Source organism: Stegostoma tigrinum, chromosome 2, assembly GCF_030684315.1.
Source record: "Stegostoma tigrinum isolate sSteTig4 chromosome 2, sSteTig4.hap1, whole genome shotgun sequence".
NCBI classification, from domain to species: Eukaryota; Metazoa; Chordata; class Chondrichthyes; order Orectolobiformes; family Stegostomatidae; genus Stegostoma; species Stegostoma tigrinum.
In genome coordinates, this window is record NC_081355.1 from 45,553,572 (window position 1) to 45,578,449 (window position 24,878).

The 24,878-nt window shown below is 42.8% G+C and overlaps 1 protein-coding gene across 5 annotated transcripts in view; it reads right to left on the reverse strand.

The window, feature by feature from the left end:
* The window catches only part of fbxl7 (F-box and leucine-rich repeat protein 7), a 425,983-nt gene that overhangs the window by 289,788 nt on the left and 111,317 nt on the right, over positions 1-24,878 (reverse strand). The window contains exon 1 of one of the 5 annotated variants that reach the window (XM_059653814.1): positions 23,064-23,078. The exons of the other annotated variants lie outside the window; for them this stretch is intronic. The gene's annotated coding sequence lies outside the window, so the exon portion shown is untranslated. Of the gene's footprint in view, positions 1-23,063; positions 23,079-24,878 lie in introns of those variants that run through there. 5 annotated transcript variants of the gene reach the window in all.

Consider the following 24,878-nt stretch of genomic DNA (forward strand, 5'->3'; position numbering starts at 1 on the left):
AGGGATGATTGGATATGGCAGCTGCTATCTCAGCTTCTCCTGCCATACATATGGAAGTCACCTCTGTCAACCACAATTATACAAGGTGTTGGTGAGATCACTTAGAGTACTGTGTTCAGTTTTGATCTCCTTATCTGAGAAATGGTATTCTAGCAATGGAAGAAGTGAAACAAAAGGTTTACCGACTGATTCCTGGGATGTGAGAACTCATGTATAAAGACAGACTGGATTGATCAGTACTATATTCACTCGAGTCAGAAGGGCTAAAAGAAGTCATGAAAAGTCACTGAGCAACAGGTTTAAGGAAAATTCCAAGTTTTTCTATGCATATATAAATAGCAAGACGGTAGCCAGGCAGAGGGTTGGCCCACTCAAGGCCAGGGAAGGGAATTTATGTGTGATGCCACAGGAAATGGACGAGGTATTAAATGAGTACTTTGCGTCAGTACTCACCGTGGAGAAGGACTTGGTGGATGATGAGTCTGGGGAAGGGTGTGTAGATAGTTTGGGTCGTGTTGAGATCAAAAGGGAGGAAGTATTGGGGGTCTTGAAAAACATTAAGGTACACAAATCCTCAGGGCCGGATGGGATATACCCCAAAATACTGAGAAAGGCAAAACAGGAAATTGCTGGGGCCTTGAGGGAAATCTTTGTATCCTCACTGGCTACAAGGGAGGTCCCAGAGGATTGGAGAATAGCCAATGTTGTTCCTTTGTTTAAGAAGGGTGGCAAGGATAATTCAGCTAATTACAGGCCAGACAGCCTTATGTCAGTGGTATGGGAATTATTGGACAGGATTCTACGAGACAGCATTTACTCCCACTTGGAAATACGTGGGCATACTAGAAAGAGGTAACATGGTTTTGTGAAGAAGAAGACGTGTCTCACTAACTTGGTTAAAGTTGAGGAAGTGACAAAGATGATCGCTGAGGGTAGGACTAGTGGCATTCTTCAGGGTTCAGTGTAGGGCCTTTGCTATATATATGATTTAGAGGAAAATGTAACTGGTCTGATTAGTAAGTTTGCCAACGACACAAAGGTTGGTGGAATTGCGGATAGCGACAAGGATCGTCAAAGGATACGGCAGGATATAGATTGGTTGGTGACTTGGGCAGACATATGGCAAATGGAGTTTAATCCGGAAAAATGTGTGGTAGAGCATTTCAGAAGTTCTAATGCAGATGGAAAATATACAGTAAATGGCAGAACCCTTTAGGGACAGAGGGTTCTGGGTGTGCATAGAGCATAGAACATTACAGTGCAGTGCAGGCCCTTTGGCCCTCGATGGTTTCACAGGTCAGCGCAACAATCTAAAGCCCATCTAACCTACACTATTCCATTATCATCCATATGTTTATCCAATGACCATTTAAATGCCCTTAAAGTTGGCGAGTCTACTACTGTTGCAGGCAGGGCACTCCACACCCTTACTACTCTGGAGTAAAGAATCTACTGCTGATATCTGTCCTATATCTATCACCCCTCAATTTAAAGCTATGTCCCCTCATGCTAGCCATCTCCATCCAAGGAAAAAGGCTCTCACTGTCCACCCAATCAAATCCTCTGGTCATCTTGTATGTCTCTATTAAGTCACCTCTTAACCTTCTTCTCTCTAATGAAAACCGCCTCACATCCCTCAGCCTTTCCTCATAAGACCCTCCCTCCATACCAGGCAACATCCTGGTAAATATCCTCTGCACCCTTTCCAATGCTTCCACATCCTTCCTATAATGCAGCGACCAAAACTGTACGCAATACTCCAAGCACGGCCGCACCGGAGTTTTGTACAGCTGCAACATGACCTCATGGCTCTGAAACTCAATCCCTCTACCAATAAAACCTAACACACCGTAAGCCTTCTTAACAACCCTATTAACCTAGATGGCAACTTTCAGGGATCTATGCACATGGACACTGAGATCTCTCTGCTTTTCCACACTAGCAAGAATTTTACCATTAGCCCAGTACTCTGTATTCCTGTTACTCCTTCCAAAGTGAATCACCTCACACTTTTCCGCATTAATCTCCATTTGCCACCTCTCAGCCCAACTCTGCAGCTTATCCATGTCCCTCGGTAACCTGCAGCATCCTTCCGCACTATCCACAGTCAGAAGTTTTTTGTCAGGGTGGAAGAGTCAGTTACTAGGGTGTGTCGGCTTAAGGTGTGAGGGGCAAGGTTTAAAGGTGATGTATGAGGCAAGTCTTTTTTTTTACACAGAGCGTGGTGGGTACCTGGGTCTCATTGCCAAGGGGAGATAGTGGAAGCAGATACAATAGTGACATTTAAAGGGCATCTTGACAAATACATGAACAGGATGGGAATGGAGGGATACAGTCCTTGGAAGGGCGGGGGGGTTTTAGTTGTGTTGGGCAGCATGTCAGTACGGGCTTGGAGAGCCAAAAGGCTTGACCCTGTGCTGTAATTTTCTTTGTTCTTTGTTCTAGAGTTTAGAAGAATGAGGAACGATCTCACAGAAATCCATAAAATTCTGGCAGGACTAGACAGAGCAACGCCCCGATGTTTTTGATGTCCAAGGAGTCTAGAACTAAGGGATATGATAGAAAAAAACTGGTGTAGGCCATTTTGGACTGAAATGAGGAGATATGTCTTCGAGCAGAGAGTGATGTGCCTGTGGAATTTACTGACACAGAAAGCAGTTGAGGCCATAATATTGAATCGTTTCAAGAATGAGTTAGATATTGTTCATAGGGCTAAAGGGATTGAAAGATATAGGGAGAAAGGCCAGAAAAGAACTAGATACTGAGTTGCATGATCAACCGTGATCATATCAAATGTTGGAGCAGTCTCAAAGGGCTGAATGGCCTACTCCTGCTCCTTTTTTTCTATTTGCAGTGCCACAACAATGCCCAATTTTACAGCCTCTACCTACTCACATTGAAATCAGCTTTGCCTAAATTTCTCACGTCAATTGTTTTGCTGGGGAGTGTTTGTTCGCATATGGCCATCATTAGATAAATTAGCTACACTGTTACCCTGTTAATCTAATCTGGCTCAATGCTCGTTAGTAAATCTATGGTTCGGAAATCTATACTCAATACGCTAAAGAAATTCACTATCTTTCTAACGTGCACTAGTCTACTCATCTCTATGTCCATGAAAATTAAAATGTCCCATTAAAACTTGCAATCCTTGACTATATGGTTGTCCAATCCAATCATTTATGCAATCGATCTTCATTGCTGATACCCGAGAGCCCAATCAGAATTCCTACTGTAGCGTTAATCATTTTCTATTTTTTACTTCCATCTATAAGGTCTGCACTGCCTACTGGGTCTTCATTACCTCATCACCTACCACTGAAATGATTTCATTTTTAATCATTAGGACTTTCTCCCTCCACCATTTTCTCCATTTTAGCTGCAGGCCTTGTAACCTGGCACAGTTACTCCCAGTTCCACCCATCTTGTGGGTGTATCTCAAAGGATGCTATATGGTAAATATTAATGTTGAATTTGCATCTGCAATTTATTTCATTAAGACTGGGTGGCAGCTGGAGCCTGATGCCTGGATTATCCAGACCTTCATCAAGAAAGGTCAAGAACGACAGCTGGTGTCATTCGTGAGTCCACATCCTCCACATCAACCAGGCAGGCTCCACTGGAAGGTCAGCCATCTCCTAGACAACTGCAATTTTCATGTGCTGGGGCCAGCTTTAAAAGGAATCATGGTACATGTATTCAGGGGGTCACAGATCAAAAAATGGGTAACAGCCCAGACATGTTAGTCAGTTGAAACAACGCACGCAAGTCAAAACATTTTTCCCTTAGATTTGTTGCACAATCCAGAGAAAGTTAGGCCCTAAAACTCACTGGTATGGAACTGTGCAATGTCTTGTCTGATATGCATCAGATATAGGGATTCTGATTCAGGTCAGAAGATTTGGATTATAATGTTTTACCGTAAGTCACTATAGGTCAGAAACTGTAACATCATATAAAATGCTACCGAATAAATACTTGCAAAGGGAGACAAAAAGATTTGCAGAAAGAGGAGGAAGAGCACTAGGACTGGTCTAATAGGCAAAATGTACTCTTTCCTGAAGTTTGAAAAGAAGAATATGCTATTTAGCTCCTTGTTTGTCTATTCTTTTATAAGAAATAAATGTTTGCATTTATATAATGATTTTCACGACCACCAGACATTTCAAATCATTTCATAGTTAATGATGCAGATTTAGATCTGAACTCCATTTTAAGAATTGGGTCTATATCTCTGTAGTGATTGGAATGAGGTTGGCTCATAGCTTCTGGTTGAATTCAACGGTGGGCCCTTAATCTCAGTGCATACAATTACAACATCATCCAGGAAGCCAAGCGGCAAATGTAAATGGACATAAAAATCCCATCCTGGCAAAACTAAAACAGTTGGTAGTGATGCAGGAAACAAAAGGGTCATCATAACTAGAATTATGATCTGGTGAGATCATATCATCATTGAAGATGACATGTTACTGTGAGTGATTGTCCCTGTAAAGGTCACCGCCAGATACTGGCTAAACTCCCCCAGGATCATCCAGGGGTTTCCAAAAGAAAATGTTGGTGAGAAGTTGTCTGGTGGCCAGAACTGGATGCTGACATAACCACATTAGAGGGGCAGTGCTCAGAGTGCCAACAAGAATGAAAGTTACCACCACGAGCTCTCCCACATTCATGGGAATGGCCAGGTAAACTCTGGACTTGATTACATGTCAACTATGCTAGTCTTTTCATGGGCTCAGTGTTCTTGGTCATTGTGGATCCCTATTCAAAATAGTTGGCCGTTTATTCATCAAACTCAGGGATGGCGACTGAAAAGCTGCAAGCATTGTTCACGTCCCATAAGTATTGGTCATGGACAATGGGAGGGATTTCAAGTATCTCCTGAAGTCCAATGGTATTCGGCATGTTTAGACAACTTCATGTGGTATCAAAACCATGGAAATGGTCCTGCATGGGTATGAGGCAAGGATGACACAAGTTCAGGTCCCATCACATACAAAGTTTGGGTAGGTGAGATGGTCATGAATAAACGTGATGGTTCATATGAAAGCTGCTACCTTACAAAATGGGGCAGGAGCAAAACATACCCAGCCCCTCATAACAGCCGGAAAAACTGTAAGAAACCGTGTGTTCTACCCTTTATCTAGCATCAAAGAAATTTCACGGTTCGAGATGGATGAATCGCATATCACAGCTTGGATTCCATTAACACCTGAAGAGGAGGAAGAATGTCTTCCGAGGTACTCCATGCACAAGAGACGGGCTATGGTCCAGTATACACCGCCTCTGTCCGGATCAAAGTCAGAGGAACTGGGCCTGGCGTGTCAATATCCCAAGAGAAGCTACAAGAAAAAGAACAGGCTAGCATTCCTGGACTGGAGGGGTGACTTGGGGATGAAAATTGGCTAAGTAGATCTCATTGAGTATGCGTTCCCTAGATGGGGTTGTTAACCTGGGCCAATCAGGAAGCCCTGGATGATAGAGATAAACAGGAGTCTTGAGGATTGTCCATAATCTAGGGACTGGCTGTAAGTTAGCTGCTGAAAATTCATGTTCTCTGCACATGTAAATGAAGGGTGACCTGGTGACAGGATACCGGCCTCCATGGAGTTATTTCAATCTCTTAATAATCATGTAATAAAAATCTTTTACCAAATTGGAATTTTGATTAAACCTAACCTCAACAGTTTTGTTTTGGAGACTGAGGATTGAGTCTCAGATTTCCACGAGACTTTTTGTGACGGAGGACTTTGATCAACTCCTTTTATTATCTGAAACAACTTGTCTTCATCTACATTCAATGACTGCAAGCTTAGTTTATACAGCCTGTGCTCATAATTTAACCTCTTCAGGTGTGGTATCTACCCTTCCTATATTTCTAGAGCAATAAATCCTTTCTGAGGTACAGTGCCCAGAACTGAAAGGAAAACTCTTACTAACCCTGACTGAAATCATATTATTTAAATGATATTCCTTCCCTAAAGACTTGGGACACAGTTGCAAGAGCTAAAGTTCAACGCTTCTGGCGACACAGTCATTACAAAATTGTTAGGCTTTCATGTTTCAGTTTTGTTGTCAAGCCAAAATAACAATGAAAAGCACTTCATATACTTCTACTTTTCTGTAGTTAATAAAATAAAGTTGCACTGGAATGTTGGACCTGATCATGACAGTGGAAGGCTCTGCACATTGTAATTGTCTCATTTCAGGTTGATATTTCTTATCAAAATCAATTGAATGATTAGAAATGCAATCAATTGATTACCCTCTGTCATTGAGCCAAATACTATGAACATAATACAATGTTGCATATGTATCTGATTCTTGCATTCACATCCTGTTCCACTTAAAGACTGCTAACATTGTTTGAAAAGCAAAACTCTGCAAAATTAACCAACTAGTGATATGCTTTATGTAAAGCCTGTGACCATGACTTGAAAACTTTATAATATGCTAAATACAGAGCTAACCTGGAGCCAGAACTTTCTTCTTTAGGAAGATCGACAATGTGTTTGCATTCAAATTCATATTTGAGCAATGAACCAGTTATTTTCATTACAAATCAGTAAGGCATTTGTTAAAACTCTCCAAATGTACTAGCAATGTTCTGTGGAGGCCCTAGTCTGGTGTTGGGCCCAACAAATAATATTGCTTCAGTTTCTGTTTACTGTTATCACAGCTGTAATTCATATATCTAAACTCTGCCTGCAATATTTCAAACCATAATGTTGATATTCATTTGCTGCTACCATTTACTTTTTGAAGACACAGTGGCCAGTTTGATGATGTTGCACAAACTTAATTCCAAACTGTGTTAAATTAAATATCATGCCTCTTTTCAATGTATTTTCTCATTTGTTTTGTGCTGCATGTAGGATTATATAGTGCCTATGGGACTGCAATGTCAAAGGTTGGTTTCTCATTGCAATTACACCTGATTGTGCCATACGGTCTTTATGTACTGGTGACTTCAACTGAGCTAAGTGAAGAGAGGGATGTTCTACTGTCTAGGTATTTGTAACAGCTACCATAGTCTGCCCCTCTCATTATGTGGAGATTAATAGCAAGGCCAATTAATTTCTTAATATACTTAATCAGAGAACTTTTAAGAAGGATACATATCAGGATGCAGGCCATAATAAGTACTGAGTAAATTTTTTGTAGAAGTGAACATTCATGTTTTTATTCATAGGAGGAATTGATCTAAATTATACGTGCCAAAAACAGATCTTGACCATTGAGAATAACTAACAGGACAGTATCTATTTAGAAATAATTTAAAATATCAGATTTGGATTTATTTTATCCTGTCAAGACTCTTTTTAAAGCATTAAGAAAGGAACATTTTCATTGTGTTGGTAACACTATTTTCAGTGTTCAACAGATCATTTTGTATTTGACAGAAATGCACTGGCATACAAACAATTATCAATAAAGCATTGTCTTCTCAGAATGTTTAATTTAAGCAGTAAATGATATGAGCTGACAGAAACAACTCCTTGGCTCCAACAATCATTAAGGTCCCGCCTGAACTTTCTGGCAATGCAACGAGTTGGCTTCAAAATAGAAGGGTGAGATCAAGGCTTGCCAAAGTGGGCTGAACAAACATCTCACTTAAATATTCAAGCTGGAGACAAATACCTGCATGAAACATAGTTGAGTCAGAGCAATTTAAAGCAACAAAAGCAAAGTTGCTGGAAAAACTCAGCAGGTCTGGCAGCATCTGTGAAGGAAAAAACAGAGTTAATCTTTCACGTCTGGTGACTCTTCGTCAGAACTTCAACACTGCAATCAGAAACATTTCTTCGTATTCCAGAAATTCTTCTCAAGACAGCAGGTACAATATTTATTTTTGTCTTGCTCAGTTATGTTGTACGAGTCAGGAAAAGATAAACAATAGAAGACGTAGAAGTTGCAGGAAAAAAAAAGTGAGACTGATTAGAGTTCCTCTGTAATGCTATAATATATCAAAAGTCCATAAATTAGCTACGTGTTCACTGCCAATCCAGTCAAATTCTGAAAACAAATGGGTAATGTTTTTAACATCTGGACCTTGCTGAATAAATAGAAACTTCACATAATTAACAATAACCATAACCAACACTGTCAGATGCCTTACGAAATTCAGAAATTAATGCAAGTTTTGTGAAAATATTACATTTAAGTATACAGCCCTGCAACTACTATAGATAGATTCTTTAGATCCAAAACTCTGTATTAACATCCAATCCAATTCTGTATACACCGTTACAATTACAAGGTACTTGCATAGCAGCCTTCGTGTGGTCAGTTTTAATCATCTGCTGGTAAATCTATTATGTTTAGATTTAAAAGAAGTTTCACCAACAGCAAAGAAACCATAGTTCTGCAGGGAATTTTCAGTGACATGCTGTTTAGGACAATAGCTTTGACAGGCAGAAGCTACAATTTTGCAACCTAGAACTGGAGCTAATAGATAGCAGTGCAACAAGAACACTTGCTGCTGACTTCAAACTAAGTCCGGCTAAGTAAAGGCATGATGTCTCTGGGATATTTACAATGTGGAGTTGGAGTGATGTCAAAGGTTGTTCAAGCAGCCAAGTTTAAAGAATTTCAGACATTCAACCAGCAAACAAAAGAGCAATAAAATAAATTTCCTTTATGGAAACCATTATACAGTTCAAATTAAAAATTGGAACATACATATAAGGAAGTTACATGTTCTGAAAATATAACTCCAAGATTTCTGCTGTAATCTGGGCATGCCTATTATGCTGAAGTTGTAGTCGATTTCAGAGGGGTAATAACAGTGCGCACTAATCAGTCACCATCAACTTCCCCTACAAAATCCAGGGCTACTAGTCTTCATATCCTATTTCCACGTAACAGGAATGCAGACTCAGTAAATTCCATGAAAAATAAGGGAAGTAATGCAACTGAATAGATGATGCAGTCTGAGATAACAAGGTATAGAGCTGGACGAACACAGCAGGCCAACCAGCATCAGAGGAGCAGGAAAGCTTACGTTTCGGGCCTAGACCCTTCCTCAGAAATGAGGGAGGGGAGGGCGGTTCTGAAATAAATAGGGAGGGGGGGAGGTGATAGAAGATGGAGAGAGGAGAAGATAGGTGGAGAGGAGGCAGACAGGTCAAAGAGGTGGGGATGGAGCCAGTAAAGGTGAGTGCTGGTGGGGAGTTAGGGAGGGGATAGGTCAGTCCAGGGAGGATGGGCAGGTCAAGGGGGTGGGATGAGGTTAGTAGGTAGAAGGTGGGGGTGGGGCTTGAGGTGGAAGGAGGGGATAGGTGGTTGGAAGGACAGGTTAGGGAGGCGGGGACAAGCTGGGTTGGTTTTGGGATGCGGTAGTGGGAGGGGAGATTTTGAAGCTTGTGAAGTCCACATTGATACCATTGAGCTGCAGGGTTCCCAAGCGGAATATGAGGTGCTGTTCCTGCAACCTTCGGGTGGCATCGTTGTGGCACTGCAGGAGGCACAGGATGGACATGTTGTCTGAGGAATGGGAGGGGGAGTTGAAATGGTTTGCGATTGTAAGGTGCAGTTGTTTAGTGTGAACAGAGCATAGGTTTTTCTCAAAGCGGTCCCCAAGCCTCCGCTTGGTTTCCCTGATGTAGAGGAGGCCATAACGGGGAACAGCAGATACAGTATACCACATTAGTAGATGTGCAGGTGAACATCTGCTTGAAGTGGAAAGTCTTATTGGGCATGTGATGGGGGTTAGGGGGGAGGTGTGGGGGCAGGTGTAGCACTTACAGTGGTTGCAGGGAAAAGTGCTGAGTGTGGTAGGGCTGGAGGGGAGTGAGGAGCAGACAAGGTAGTTCCGGAGACAGTGGTCCCTCCAGAAAGCAGATAAGGGTGGGGAGGGAAAAATGTCGGTGGTGGGGTCTGTTTACAGATGGCAGAAGTGTCGGAGGATGACGTGTTGGATCTGGAGATTGGTGGGCTGGTATGTGAGGATGAGGGGGATTTTGTTTTGGTTGTTATTGCGAAGAGGGGGTGTGAAGGATGTGTTGCAGGAAATGTGAGAGACACAGTCGAGGGTGTTCTTGACCACTGAGGGGGGTATGTTGCAGTCCTTGAAAAACCAGGACATCTGAGATGTTTGGGAGTGGAATGCATCATCCTGGAAGCAAATGAGGTGTAAGTGAAGGAATTGGGAATGGGGATGGCAATTTTGCAGGAAGGTGGGTGGGACAAGGTGTATTTGAAGTAGCTGTGGGAATCATTGGCTTGAAATAGACATCAGTTTCTAGGTGGTTGCCAGAAATGGAAACAGAAAGATCCAGGAAGGAGTGAGAGGTATCAGAGATGGCCCAGGTGAACTTAAGGTTGGGGTGGAAGGTGTTGGTGAAGTGGATGAACTGTTCGAGTTCCTCCTGGGAGCACGAGGTGGCACTGATACAGTCATCAATGTAACAGAGGAAGAGGTGGGGTTTAGGGCCAGCGTAGGTACGGAAGAGGGACTGTTCCGCGTAACCTACAAAAGAAGTAGGCATAGCTTGGGCCCACGTAGGTACCCATGGCCACCTCCTTTGTCTGTAGGAAGTGGGAGGAATTGAAAGAGAAGTTGTTGAGGGTGAGGGTGAGTTCGGCTAAGCGGATGAGGGTGTCAGTGGAGGGGGACTGGTCGGGCCTGCGGGGCAAGAAGAAGCGGAGGGTCTTTAGGCTATCTGCATGGGGAATGCAGGTGTATAGGGACTGGACATCCATGGTAAAGCTGAGGTGTTGAGGACGGGGGAATTCGAAGTTTTGGAGGAGGTGGAGTGTGTGGGTGGTGTCATGGACGTAAGTACGGAGTTCCTGGACCAAGGGGGAGAAAATGGAGTCAAGATAGGTGGAGATAAGTTCGGTGGGGCAAAAGCAGGTGGAGACAATGGGTCAACCTGGGCATGAGGTTTGTGGATTTTGGGAAGGAGATAGAAGCAGGCGGTATGGGGTTTGGTTATGAAGAAGTTGGAGGCTGTGGGTGGGAGGTCACCTGAGGTAATGAGGTTGTGGATGGTTTGGGAGATGATGGTTTGGTGGTCGGGGGTGGGATCATGATCAAGGGGTTGGTAGCAGGTGGTGTTGGAGAGTTGGCGCCTGGCCTCAGCGATGTAGAGTTCAGTGTGCCATACTACAACTGTGTCTCCCTTGTCCACGGGTTTTATGGTGAGGTTTGGATTGGAGCGAAGGGCTGTCCATTCTGCGGGGGAGAGGGTGGAGTGGGTGAGAGGGGTGGAGAGGTTGAGGCAATTGATGTCACAATGGCAGTTGGAGATAAAGAGATCAAGGGAGGGTAGGAGGCCTTGAGGTGGTGTCCAGAGGAGGGGGTGTGTTGGAGGCGAGAGAAGGGGTCAGTAAGGGAGGGTTAGGCTACAGTTAAAGAAGAAAGCATGGAGGCGGAGGAAAAACTGTTCAATGTCCAAGCGTGACCAGTATTCATTGATGTGTGGGTAGAGGTAGACGAGGGTCAACCCTTTACTGAGGATTGACCATTCGTCCTCAGTAAAGGAGAGGTCTGGGGGGTATGGTGAAGACTCGGCAGGGCCGGGTGCTGCTGTCTCCTCTGAAGCTGTTGGCTGTTGAGGCAGTGTGCAGAGCGACGTCAGTATTAGCGGTGGGCGGAGTTATGTTGGCAATGGGTGGACAGTCTTTACCTTTCATCCCGCTACCTTCCCATTTCAAATTTTGAGCTCCTGATTTCCAGATATCCGATGTTTGGGAATGAAATGCTAGCAAATACTGTTATTTGATGATTGACCATGATGAGATCTGAAACTATACCTGTTTACTTTCCCAAATATTTTTCCTTCCTTGAGGTCAACATGCTCTACCTACAAATATTTCTTCTTTGTTCTGGTTTCTGCTTCTGGAATCAACAATTCTTTTTTAAACACTTCCTAGCATCATATCCTGATGATTGTTTATCATTTACATATAGATAAATTCCAGTAGATTTCTACCCTGTGGCTTCCCTAGATTTTGTGGTTTTAGTATGACTCATATGTGGAATTACTAACTGAATTATGGGGTGATCTCCAAGGGATTAATTTGTAGACAAGCAGAGTTGATACTGTGAACTCAGGACTGGGAAGCTAACAAAGGAATACTCTGCATTGTACCATTCCACAGAGCAACACATGCAAATAAATGTTGGCACAGAATTTAACCCAGTTTGAAACTGAGAAAAAGTTCACTCATGACTAATTATGATTTTATTTCTCACCTTTCATGAAAGATTCAATAGAATAAACACATGATCAATATTTTGGACACTAAAGGTAAATTTGCTTTCACAGAACTGAAATTCAATGAATATGAAATATAATAATAGGTTAAACAAATCCGCTTTTGACTGTTGATCTTGAATTCTATTATCATAAATCCATTCACTTAAACTTTTCATTCTACAAAAGCTCAAAAGAAGCTTCATGAAAGAATTTCATAGATGTAAGTATGATCCTGAGAAAAGCTTTAAGATACATGAGTTTTGTTCCCTTTTAAACCCTTCTTTGCCTTTTATCCACTCCCAGCTTTATCATATTGTATCGTATTCCATTCCTAAAACATCTTAGTAATGCTCAACTTGTTTAAATGTTACCATGTGCCTCTTTTTATTTATTAAAAGGACGAGGACGTCTTTGACCAGGCAGCATTTATTGCCCATCCCTAGTTGCCCAGAGGGCGGTTCAGAGTCAACCACATTGCTGTGGGTCTGGCGTCACGTAGGCCGGACCAGGTTAGGATAGCAGTTTCCTTCCCTAAACGACATTAGCAAACTAGATGGATTTTTCCGATAATCAGCATTGGATTCATGGTCATCATTACATTCTTAATTCTAGATATTTCGTTGAAATCAAATTTCACCATTTGCCATGGTTATCTGAATATTATCTGGGTCTCTGGATTAACAGTCCAGCTATAACACCAGTAGACCATCACCCCTCCCTAAAAACTGAAAGTTCTTCTTCAGCCATCCTAACACATAATAAGTGCCCACCTGTGAAACATCAACCAATAAATTTAGTAGACAGAAAATTACAGGTAGAAGTGTGCAATTTTGTATTATCTGGAAGTGCAGGAACAGATGTTTTACGTAATATTGTCTTCAAGGAAACAGCACTATCTGGGGTTATGTGTTCCATGTATTACAACATGCTGAAAATACTCTCAAATTTTAAATGTCCAAAATATCAAAATCCAGTTACTATATTGAGTTGTTAACAATATTTAGGTAGGTAGCATAAGGTCCAACAATATCCATAGTGGCTGAAGCCCCTTTAATCACAGGGGAGAAATAGTAAAGTTACTGCAAGATCTATTTCAGGAATCTGTCTGTATAAAACAAGCCATATGGGAATTTCTTGCCAGTTTGTAAAAGCAATCTTAAATATCCTGCACAAGATGTCAATGCAACATGTCAGGGTAAACTGAGCTGGATTCCATGTCATACTGGTTTGTTCTGATACAACTAAAATTAAATTGTATGCTTGGGTTTAACATGGCTCAAATGTCTACTGCACAGATGCAGAATAGTCTGTTTCACTAAGTGATCATTAGGGAATTTGGTAAACTAGCGTTCAATAATAAGACTTCCTGAATGAAGTTGTCTGACTCCACCAACTGTGTGCATTAGAGAACGAAACTGCCGTAGCTTTAAATAACAATGACAGGAAAGAGCTGCTAGCTTTCTGCCTTTAGATATGTCACTTGGAATGCGCAATTTTGATATTAGGGAAGGGAAGGATTCAGTTATTGTGGTCCACATTGGGACAAAGAACATAGGCAAGAAGAAGAAAGGGAATCTGTTTGGGGATTATCAAGAACTAGGAACTAGTTTAAAGAACCTTCAAGGGTTATAATCTGTGGATTACTAACTGAGACATGTGAATATTGGCATAGGAACGTGAGAGTAAGTTAAGTAAACACGTGCCTAAAGGACTGGTAAGGGAAAGGAGGGGTTCCATTTGATGGGACACTGGCATCAGTACTGGAACAGGAGGGATCTGTCCCACTTGGACAGTGTCCACCTGAACTGAGCTGGGACTGGTGTTCTAGCAAACAGGTAAATAGGCTGGTCAACAGGACTTTAAATCAGAAATTTGGGCGTGGGGGGTAACACTCCAAGGAGTATAACAGCCCACTGGAAGCAAAGCAGCAGGTTAACAACTATAGGAATGGATTCAACTGCATGGAAAAGTATGGAAAAATGGCAAGAAAGGAAAACTTAGGAGAGGTTATTAAAGACTCCAGAACACAATTTAAGACAGTGTATTTGGAAAGGGGTAGGAATCTAACTTCAAGCACATCAGATAAAGGGATGACAATGAGAAGAGGGATGGTAAATACAAGACTAAAGGTATCTGAATGCACGCAGTATACAAAATAAGGTAAATGAGCTTGTGGCACAAATTGAAATTGGCAGCTATGATATGGTAAGCATCACAGAGACATCTTTGGAAGGGGATCAGGACTGGGAGTTAAATATCCAAGCATATACATCCTATTGAAAAGACAGTCACATGGGCAGAGGGGGTGGGGTTGTCATATTAGTGAGAAATGAAACTAAATTGGTAGCAATAAACAACTCAGGATCAGGAAATGTAGAATCTGTGTGAAAGAGTTAAGGAACCACAAAGGTAAAAAAGAATACACCAGGAGTTTGCCAGCGGAGGAGGTAGACGCAGACACGTTAGCGTCTTTTAAGATATATCTGGACAGGTACATGGATTGGCGGGGAGAAAATGGACACAGATCCTTAGTAAACAAATGACAGGTTAGACAGAGGATCTCAATCGGCGCAGTCTTGGAGGGCCAAAGGGCCTGGTCCTGTGCTGTAATTTTCTTTGTTCTTTGAGTTATGTAGACTGGGGAAATAAGGTTGGTAGTGGATCACAAGAAAATTAGTTTGTGGAATGCATACAAGATGGCCTTTTGCAGCAGTTTGTGGTGAAGCCCACTAGGGAACAGGTAATTCTGGATTTAGTGAGGTGCAATGAGGCAGACTTGATAAGGGAACGTAAGGTGAAGAAATTCTTAGGAGACAATGACAATAACATGACAGAATTTACCCTGCAATTTGAGAGGGAGAAGCTAGAATCAGAATTAACAGTATTGCAGTTGAATAAAGGCAACTACACCGACATGAGGGAGGAATGGACAGAATTGACTGGGAGAGGAGCATGGCAGGAAAGACACAAGAACAACAATGGCAGGAGTATCGGGGAGTAATTCGGAAGACACTGCAAAAATTCATTCCTGGAAAAAAGCAGCAAATTAAAGGGACAACAAGGCAACCATGCGTGGCAAAGGAAGTCAGGGACAGCATAAAAGGAAAAGAGAAAGCAACTAATGTGGCGAAGAGCAGTGAGAAACCAAAGGACTGGGTAGCCTACAAAGACCAACAGAGGATAAGTAAAAAAGAGAAAAGGAGGGAGAGGTTTAAGTACAAAGGTAAGCTAGCCGTTTATACAAAAGAAGATTGCAAGAGTTTCTTTAGATATACAAAGGGCAAAGGAGAGGCAAAAATGATGCTGGAGAAGTAGTAATGGGGAACAAAGAAATGACAGAGGAAATGAACAAGTACTTTGCATCCGTTTTCATGGTGGAAGGCACAAGCAACATCCCAAAAAGTCAAGAGAGTTGGGGGGAGGTCGGATGGGGGAGGCAGGGGGGCAAGGTGAGTATGGTGGCCATCACCAAGGAGAAGGTGCTACAAAAACAAATGTCTGAAGGTGGATAAATCACCTGGCTGGACCAGATGGACTCCACCCCAGGGATTTGAAGGAGATAGCTGAAGAGATAGTGGAGGCGTTCATGATGATCTCTCACAAATTACTGGAGTCAGGGAGGGTCCTAAAAGACTGGAAAATTGGTAATGTAACACCATCCCACCCCCCCCCTCAAGAAAGGAGTAAGGCAAAAGGCAGGAAATTACAGTCTGATTAGCCTGACCTCAGTCATGAGTAAGATTTTGGAATCTTATGAAGGATAAGATTTATGAATACTTGGAAGTGCTTGGTAAATTATGGCAAAGTCAGCATGGTTTCATCAAGGGGAGGTCATGCCTGATAAATGTGTTAGAATTTTTTGAGGAGGTAACGAGCAGGTTCGACAAAGGAGACCCAATGGATGTTATCTGCTTGGACTTCCAGAAGGCCTTTGACAAGGCGGTACACAGGAGGCTGCTGAGTAATATAAAATCCCATGGTGTTAAAAGCAAGATACTAGCATGTATGGGAGATTGGCTGTTTGGCAGAAAGCAGAGAGTAGGGATAAAAGGGTCCTTCACAGGATGGCAGCTGGTGACTAGTGGTGTTCCACAAGGGTCAGTGTTGGGACCACAACTTTTCACTTTATACATTAATAATCTTGATGAAGAAACTTTTTTTTAAAATTCAGTAACAGAATGAGGGTGTTGCTAATCATTATTGCCCATCCCTAATTGCGCAGAGGGCAGTTCAGAGTCAACCACATTGCTGCGGGTCTGGAATCACTTGTAGGCCAGAACAGGTAGGGATAGCAGTTTCTTTCCCTAAAGAACATTGTTGAAAAAAACTCATCTGGTTCACCAATCAACAATGGATTCTTAATTCCAGGTATTTTACTGAATTCAAATCCCACCATCTACCATGGCAGGATTCGAACCCAGGTCCCCAGAACATTATCTGGGTCCTGGATTAACAGTCCATCGATGATACCACTAGGCCATTGCCTCCCCTGGGGGCATTCTGGCCAAGTTTACAGACGACACAAAGATAGGTAGAGGGACAGGTAGCATTGAGGAGGTGGGAGGCTGCAGAGGGATTTAGACAGGTTAGGAGTCTTGGCAAAGAAGTGGCAGATGGAATACAACATGGGAAAGGGGGAGGTCATGCACTTTGGCAGGAAGAAGACATAGGCTATTTTCTAATCGGGGAGAAAATTTAGAAATTTCACGTGCAAAGGAACTTCGGAGACCTTGTCCAGGATTCTCTGAAGCTTAACTTGTAGGTTGAGTCAATAGTTAGGAAGGCAAATACAATGTTGGCATTTATTTTGAGAGGACTAGAATATAAAAGGAGGATTGTATTTCTGGTCAGACAAAATTTAGAATATTGTTTGCAATTTTGGGCCCCATATCTTGGGAAGGATGTACTGGCCCTGCAGCAGGTCCAGAGGACGTTCACAAGAATGATTCCGAGAATGGACTGCTTAACATATGAGGAAGTTTAGAAGGAAGTGGGTGGATCTAACTCTGTCTACAGCAGAGAGCAGCGGGAGCTGGGCGGAAGTGAGGTCGGAGCCGAGAGGCAGTTGGGAAGGTAAGTGACCGTTATTTAAACACTTACCTCGAAGACAGCGGTCTTTTCTTCAGCAGAGAGCAGCAGGAGCTGGGCGCAAGTGAGGTTGGAGCAGAGAGGCAGTTGGGAAGGTGAGTGACTGTTATTTAAACACTTACCTCAAAGCCCCAGGTCCTACATAGCAGGGCTGCCCTCTCTCCCTCCTCCTCTAACCTAATTAAAAGTCCACAGACTCGCAGCAGGAAGAGCAGGAGTGTTGATCAGAGGCCTACAGGTGAGTCTCTGCTTTAAAGATTAGAAAATACCTACCTTGACCGGCGGAGCCCTCCATTCCTATTACAGCAGCAGAAAGAGTGGGAGCTCTAACCGAGAACGACTCTTGTGTGTTGTTAAGGTAAGGCTTTTCAATTTATATCTTTGCGTATTGTGTAATTGATTAAAAGTTTAATTGCTTAATGGAAAAAGAATGCAGCAGAGAAGTACTAGAAAGTATTTAATACATAAATTGTGAAGGTTAACTAAATAAGTGGTAATGGCTGGACAGGTGATGTGCTGTAGCTGTATGATGTGGGAGCTGGCTGATCCCATTGTGAACGGCAGCGATCACAACTGCAGCAAGTGTTGGTTGCTGGAAGAAATCCGGATCAGAGTAAATGATCTAGAATCTGAGCTTCAAACTCTGCGGCACATCCGGGAGGGGGAAAGTTACCTGGACACTTTGTTTCAGGAGGCAGTCACACCTGGTAGATTAAATAACTCAAATTCAGAAAGTGTTCAGGGACAAGGTGTGAATGTAAGTGAGGTAGGTAGGGGGATTCAGAGTTCAGGAGTGCAGGAGCCTCAGCCCCTAACCTTGACCAACAGGTATGAGATTCTTGCTCCCTATATGGATGAGGAAAAGGACTGTGGACAGGATGAGCCAGCTGACCATGGCACCGTGGTGCAGAAGGCCATTCAAGAGGGGGGAGCAAAAAGACAGGTAGTTGTTATAGGGGATTCTATTATTAGGGGGACAGATAGTATCCTATGCAAGCCGGATCGGGAGTCCCGCATGGTGTGTTGCCTGCCCGGTGCCAGGGTGCGGGACAGCTCCAACCGGGTTGAAAGGATATTGGAGCAGGAGGGGGAGGATCCAGTTGTTGTGGTCCACGTTGGGACTAACACCATAGGCAGAGCTAGGGTAGAGGACCTGTTCAGGGATTATGAAGCACTAGGAAAGAAATTGAAGTACAGGTCCTCAAGGGTCATAATCTCCGGATTACTGCCTGAGCTTCGTGCTAATTGGCACAGGGAAAAGAAAGTTAGGGAAGTAAACACGTGGCTAAGGGATTGGTGTGGGTAAGAGGGATTTCATTTCATGGGGCATTGACATCAGTTTTGGAACCGGGGGGATCTGTACCGTTAGGACAGTCTCCACCTGAACCGATCTGGAACCAGTGTTCTAGCGAAAAGGATAAATAGGGTGGTCAGTAGGACTTTAAACTTCTGAGTCGGGGGCAAGGGAAAGTGAAAGAGACAGGGAGTATGGAGTTAAATGGAAAGATAAGCAACAGGATAGCATGTCTACAGGTGGATTCAAGCTCGAGGCAGACTAGGAATACAGCAAAAAGGAAGGATAGCTTCAGAAATCTTGGGATTTCCAACCTCTCTAATAATGATAAGGAAGTTAGCATCAAGGCACTTTATCTAAATGCTCGTAGTATTCGCAACAAAGTAGATGAATTAACAGCACAAATCCTCTTGAATGATTATGATGTGGTAGGCATCACAGAGACATGGTTGCAGGGAGTTCAGGACTGGCAGTTAAACATCCAAGGATTCACAACATATCGAAAAGACAGGGAGGTGGGCACAGGGGGTGGGGTTGCCTTGTTAGTTAAGAATGAAATTAAATCTACGGCACTGAATGACATAGGGTCAGAAGATGTGGAGTCTGTGTGGGTGGAATTGAGGAACCACAAAGGCAAAAAACTATAATTGGAGTTATGTACAGACCTCCTAACAGTGATCAAGACCAGGGGTGCAAGATGCACCGAGAAATAGATAGGGCATGTCAGAAAGGCAAGGTCATGGTGATCATGGGGGACTTCAATATGCAGGTGGATTGGGTGAATAATGTTGCCAGTGGATCCAAAGAAAAGCATTTCATGGAATGTTTGCAGGGTGGCTTTTTGGAACAGCTTGTGATGGAGCCCACAAGGCAGCAGGCTATTCTGGACTTAGTGCTATGTAATGAGCCAGACTTTATAAAAGACCTTAAAATAAGGGAACACTTAGGAGGCAGCGATCATAATATGGTAGAGTTCAGTCTGCAGTTTGAAAGAGAGAAGGCAAAATCGGATGTAATGGTATTACAGTTAAATAAAGGTAATTACAGGGGCATGAGAGAGGAATTGACGAAAATCGACTGGAAGCAGAGCCTAGCGGGAAAGACAGTAGGCCAACAATGGCAAAGTTTCTGGGTGTAATTGAGAACACAGTACAGAGGTTCATCCAAAAGAAAAAGATTATCCGGGGTGGGATTAGACAGCCATGGCTGACAAAGGAAGTCAGGAAATAGATCAAAGAAAAAGGGACAGCCTATAAAGTGGCCAAGAGCACTGGGAAATCAGAAGATTGGGAAGCTACAAAAACAAACAGAGGATAACAAAGAGAGCAATAAGGAAGGAGAGGATCAAATATGAAGGTAGGCTAGTTAGTAATATTAGAAATGATAGTGAAAGCTTCTTTCAATACATAAGAAACAAACGAGAGGCAAAAGTAGATATTGGGCAACCTCAAATTGATGCTGGAAGGCTAGTGATGGGAGATAAGGAAACAGATGAAGAACTTAATAAGTACTTTGCGTCAGTCTTCACAGTGGAAGATATGAGTAGTATGCCAGCAATTAGGGGGAGCCAGGGGGCAGAGTTGAATATGGTAGGCATTACAAAAGAGAAAGTGCTAGAAAAGCTAAAAGGTCTAAAAATTGATAAATCTCCTGGCCCCGATAGGCTACATCCTAGAGTTCTGAGGGAGGTGGCTAAGGAAATAGCGGAGGCTTTGGTCGTGATCTTTCAAAAGTCACTGGAGTCAGGGAAAGTCCCAGATGATTGGAAAATTGCTGTAGTAACCCCCTTGTTTAAGAAAGGATCAAGGCAAAAGATGGAAAATTATAGGCCGATTAGCCTAACCTCGGTAGTTGGTAAAATTCTAGAATCCATCGTCAAGGATGAGATTTCTAAATTCCTGGAAGTGCAGGGTCGGATTAGAACAAGTCAGCACGGATATAGTAAGGGGAGGTTGTGTCTGACAAACCTGTTAGAATGCTTTGAAGAGGTAACAAGTATGTTAGACCAGGGAAATCCAGTAGATGTTATCTATCTAGACTTCCAAAAGGCCTTTGATACGGTGCCTCCTGGGAGGCTGCTGAGCAAGGTGAGGGCCCATGGTGTTCGAGGTGAGCTACTGGCTTCGATTGAGGATTGGCTGTCTGACAGAAGGCAGAGAGTTGGGATAAAAGGCTCTTTTTCGGAATGGCAACCGGTGACGAGTGGACTCCCGCAGGGTTCAGTGTTGGGGCCGCAGCTGTTCACCTTATACATTAACGACTTGGATGAAGGGACTGGGGAAATTCTGGTGAAGTTTGCCGATGATACAAAGATAGGTGGACAGGCAGGTAGTACTGAAGAGGTTGGGAAGCTGCAGAAAGATTTAGACAGTTTAGGAGAGTGGTCCAGGAAATGGCTGATGAAATTCAATGTGAGTAAATGTGAGGTTTTGCATTTTGGAAAAAAGAATACAAGCATGGACTATTTTCTAAATGGTGAGAAAATTCGCAAAGCAGAAGTACAAAGGGATCTGGGAGTGTTGGTCCAGGATTCTCTAAAGATTAATAAAGTGTGAAGCTGGATGAACACAGCAGGCCAAGCAGCATCTCAGGAGCACAAAAGCTGATGTTTCGGGCCTAGACCCTTCATCAGAGAGATGATCAGAGAGATCAGCATGGAGATTCACACGGATGATCCCTGGAATGGTAGGTTTAACGTATGATGAACGGCTAAGGATCCTGGGATTGTACTCATTAGAGTTTAGAAGGTTGAAGGGGGATCTAATAGAAACTTACAACTTAGAAGGGGTGGACGCTAGGAAGTTGTTTCTGTTAGGTGGGGAGACTAGGACCCGCGGGCACAGCCTTAAAATTAGATGGGGTAAATTTAAAACTGAAATGATATGACATTTCTTCAGCCAGAGAGTGGTGGGCTTGTGGAATTCATTGCCACGGAGTGCAGTGGAGGCCGGGACATTGGATGCCTTCAAGGCAGAGATCGATATATTCTTGATCTCAGAAGGAATCAAGGGCTACAGGGAGAGTGCAGGGAAGTGGAGTTGAAATGTCCATCAGCCATGATTTAAATGGCAGAGTGGACTTGATGGGCCGAACGGTCTTACTTCCACTCCTATGTCTTATGGTCTTATGGAAAGTTACAGAGTACAGAAAGGCCTGGATAGAGTGGACATTGAGAAGATGTCTCCATGAGCAAGAAAGACTAGGGCCAGAGGTCACAGGTTCAGAGTAAAGGGAAGACTCTTTAGAACAGAGGTGAGGAGAAACTTCTTCAGCCAGAAAGTGGTGAATCTTTCGACTTCAGTGCCACAGAAGACTGTGGAGGCCAGGTCATTGAGGATATTGAAGATAGACAGGTTCTTGTTTGTTAAGGGGATTAATGGATATGGGAAGAAGACAGGAGAATTGGGTTGAGAAACTTATCATGCATGATTGAATGGTGGAGCAGTCTTGATGGGCCAAATAGCCTAATTTCTGCTGCCATCTCTTATGGTCTTATTACTCAACAGTAGTTAGGTAGGATATGGTAATGTAATGATTAAAATGACAGTGTCACACTTTTATTACTGACCTGATAACCCAAAGGGGTGGATCAACATTCCAGAAGATGACAGTTAAAATTACAAACATGTCATTTTTAGAATTTCAATCTTAATCTGAAAATAAAAGTCTAAGAAATTTAAGTTACCATGAAGCTATCAATTGTGAGAACCTGACTGGTCACTGATTAATTTGGGGACAAGGAAATCCACTGTTCTCGCTCAAAACAGGTCTACACGTGTCTGCAACTCCTCATTAATACGACCACCTTTAACTGCCCTCTGACATGGTCTATCTAGCACGAATTTTTTTTTTAATCTTGGGACACCAAGAACGGGGAAAAATGCTAGCTTAGCCAATGTACACAGTTTACGAATGTGTTTGTATGTCCTGAAGTCATTTTGTCATTATTGAGATCTGCCCCTATGTAGCATGGGAAAAATCAGCCATATAAAACAGCTGCACTAATTGTAAGAGGGACATAGTCATGAAGGTTGGTAAATAAACAACGCATTCATATGAAAATAATCTATTACACATGGAAAAAAATCTCATTACAATTGCTCCACTAGAAGCACAAAGTTTCAATGTATTTTCAGATTAGAAAAGCAATCCTGTGAAACTTGTCAACCCTGTCCATAATTTAAATAACAACTTTCTATAATAATCACTTGGACCTAGTGCTTGATCATAATAATGTGAGGCACAAGGAGGGGGTAATGGCAAACCATTCATGTCACTGGACTAGTAATCCAGAGACCTAGGAAACACTCTGGGGGCCTGCCTTTGGAATATCGAATTTGATTGGGGTTTCAATTTTTTTTAAAATCTGGAATTATAAACCTAGTGATGACAAAGAAACCATTGTCAAATGTTATATGAACCTATATGATTCAAAAATAGGAAGCCTCTTAAGGAACAAAATCAGTCATCCTTACCTGGGATGGCATCCATGTCAGTCCAGACCAACAGTTACGTGTTTGGCTCTTAATTGCTCTTTGAAATGGCCCAGCAAATCACTCAGCTGTATCAAACCTTCAAAAAGCTTTAAGAAAAGGAATTAAACCAAATGTATCACCCTAGGCCCAGGAAACATCAAAGGCAAACTTAGCCCTATTTGTCCTGCAAAGCTCGCTTTGCTAATGCCCAGGAGGCTAGTGCCAGAACTGGAAGAGCTATCTCACAAACAAGTCAAGCAAAAGCCTGACATAGCTATATTTACAGAAGTGTACCTTGCAGACAATATCTCAGACAACAGTATCACTATCCCAGAGTATGTCCTGTTCTACAAAAAGGACAGGCTCACGAGAGATGGTGGCACAGTGGTATACAGTCTGGACAAAGCTTCCTTGGGAGTTCTCAACGACGACTCTGAATCTCATGATGTCTTATGATATCAGGTCAAACCTCAGCAAGGGAACTGCCTGTTTATTATCTACCATCAAACGCCACCTTCCCTCCCCAGCTGATGAAACAGTATTCCTGAATGCTGAGCAAAACTTGGAGGAATACTGTGGGTGACGAAGGCACAGAATATATTCTAGGTGGGAGATAGCTATGTCCATCAACAAAAATGACTTGGCAGTGCCACTAGGGTTTGACCAGCTCAATCAGTAAAGGACATAAGTGTTATATTGTGTCTGCAGAAGGTGGTGAAGGTACTAAAAGAGGAAAAACATACTTGATCTCATCCCCAATCTGCCTGTCCCAGATACGCCTGCCCAAGTCAGTATTAGTAGAAGTGACCACCGCACAGCCCTTATAATATGAAGTCTCATGTTCACATCGAGGATATTCTCCATCTTGTTGCATGGCACTACAAAATGCAAAATGGGATAGACTGCAAACAGATCTAGCAACTCAAGATTGGGTATCCATGATGCACTAAGAATCATCAGCTGTATCAGAATTGTACTCAAATACAATCTTCAAACTCATGGCTCAGAATATTCTCCGCTCTTCAATCACCATCAAGGTAGGACATCAACTCTGGTTCAATAAAGGGTGCTGAACAGAATGCCAGGAGCAGCACACAACAAACTTAAAAATGAGCTTCACAGAACCCCTTACATGTCTTGCAGTATAAGTAATCTGCGGTAAGACAGAGACAAGAAATTCCACAACCAAAGAATCAGATCTGCCTTCTGCAGTCCTACCACATTCAGTAATAAATAACTCACTGGAAGAAAAGCGTCCATGAATTCTTAATGATAGAGATGTTAAATAGGCGTAAATAATAGCTGTGAAAACAGAAAATGTACCCACTCTGCTGACAGGAAAACCACTTTGACGCAAAAAAGACACGGATGTGGGGCCAGAGGGATGGTTGGGTGGAGGTGTGGGGTTGCAATCAAAATTTTGAATAATGGTAATGCTCTGAAGTTAGTAGGCTCAATGATGAATCATGAATATTGTAAAGGGCCTGTAAATCTCATCACCCCAATGCACCTTCCCATGTCATTGCACAAGGTGTAATGCGTGCCCTTTCACCCCCTCCCTCCACGTTGTCCAATCTCCCAAACACACCTTCCAGATGGAGTAGCAGTTTACCTGCACTTCTTCCCATCTAGTTCTCACGTCTTTATTCAGAGAGTAGTAAAGGAATGGAACGCTTTGCCTGCAACGGTAGTAGATTCGCCAACTTTAAGTACTTTTAAGTCGTCACTGGATAAGCATATGGACGTACATGGAATAGTGTAGGTTAGATGGGCTTGAGATCGGTATGACAGGTCGGCACAACATTGAGGGCCGAA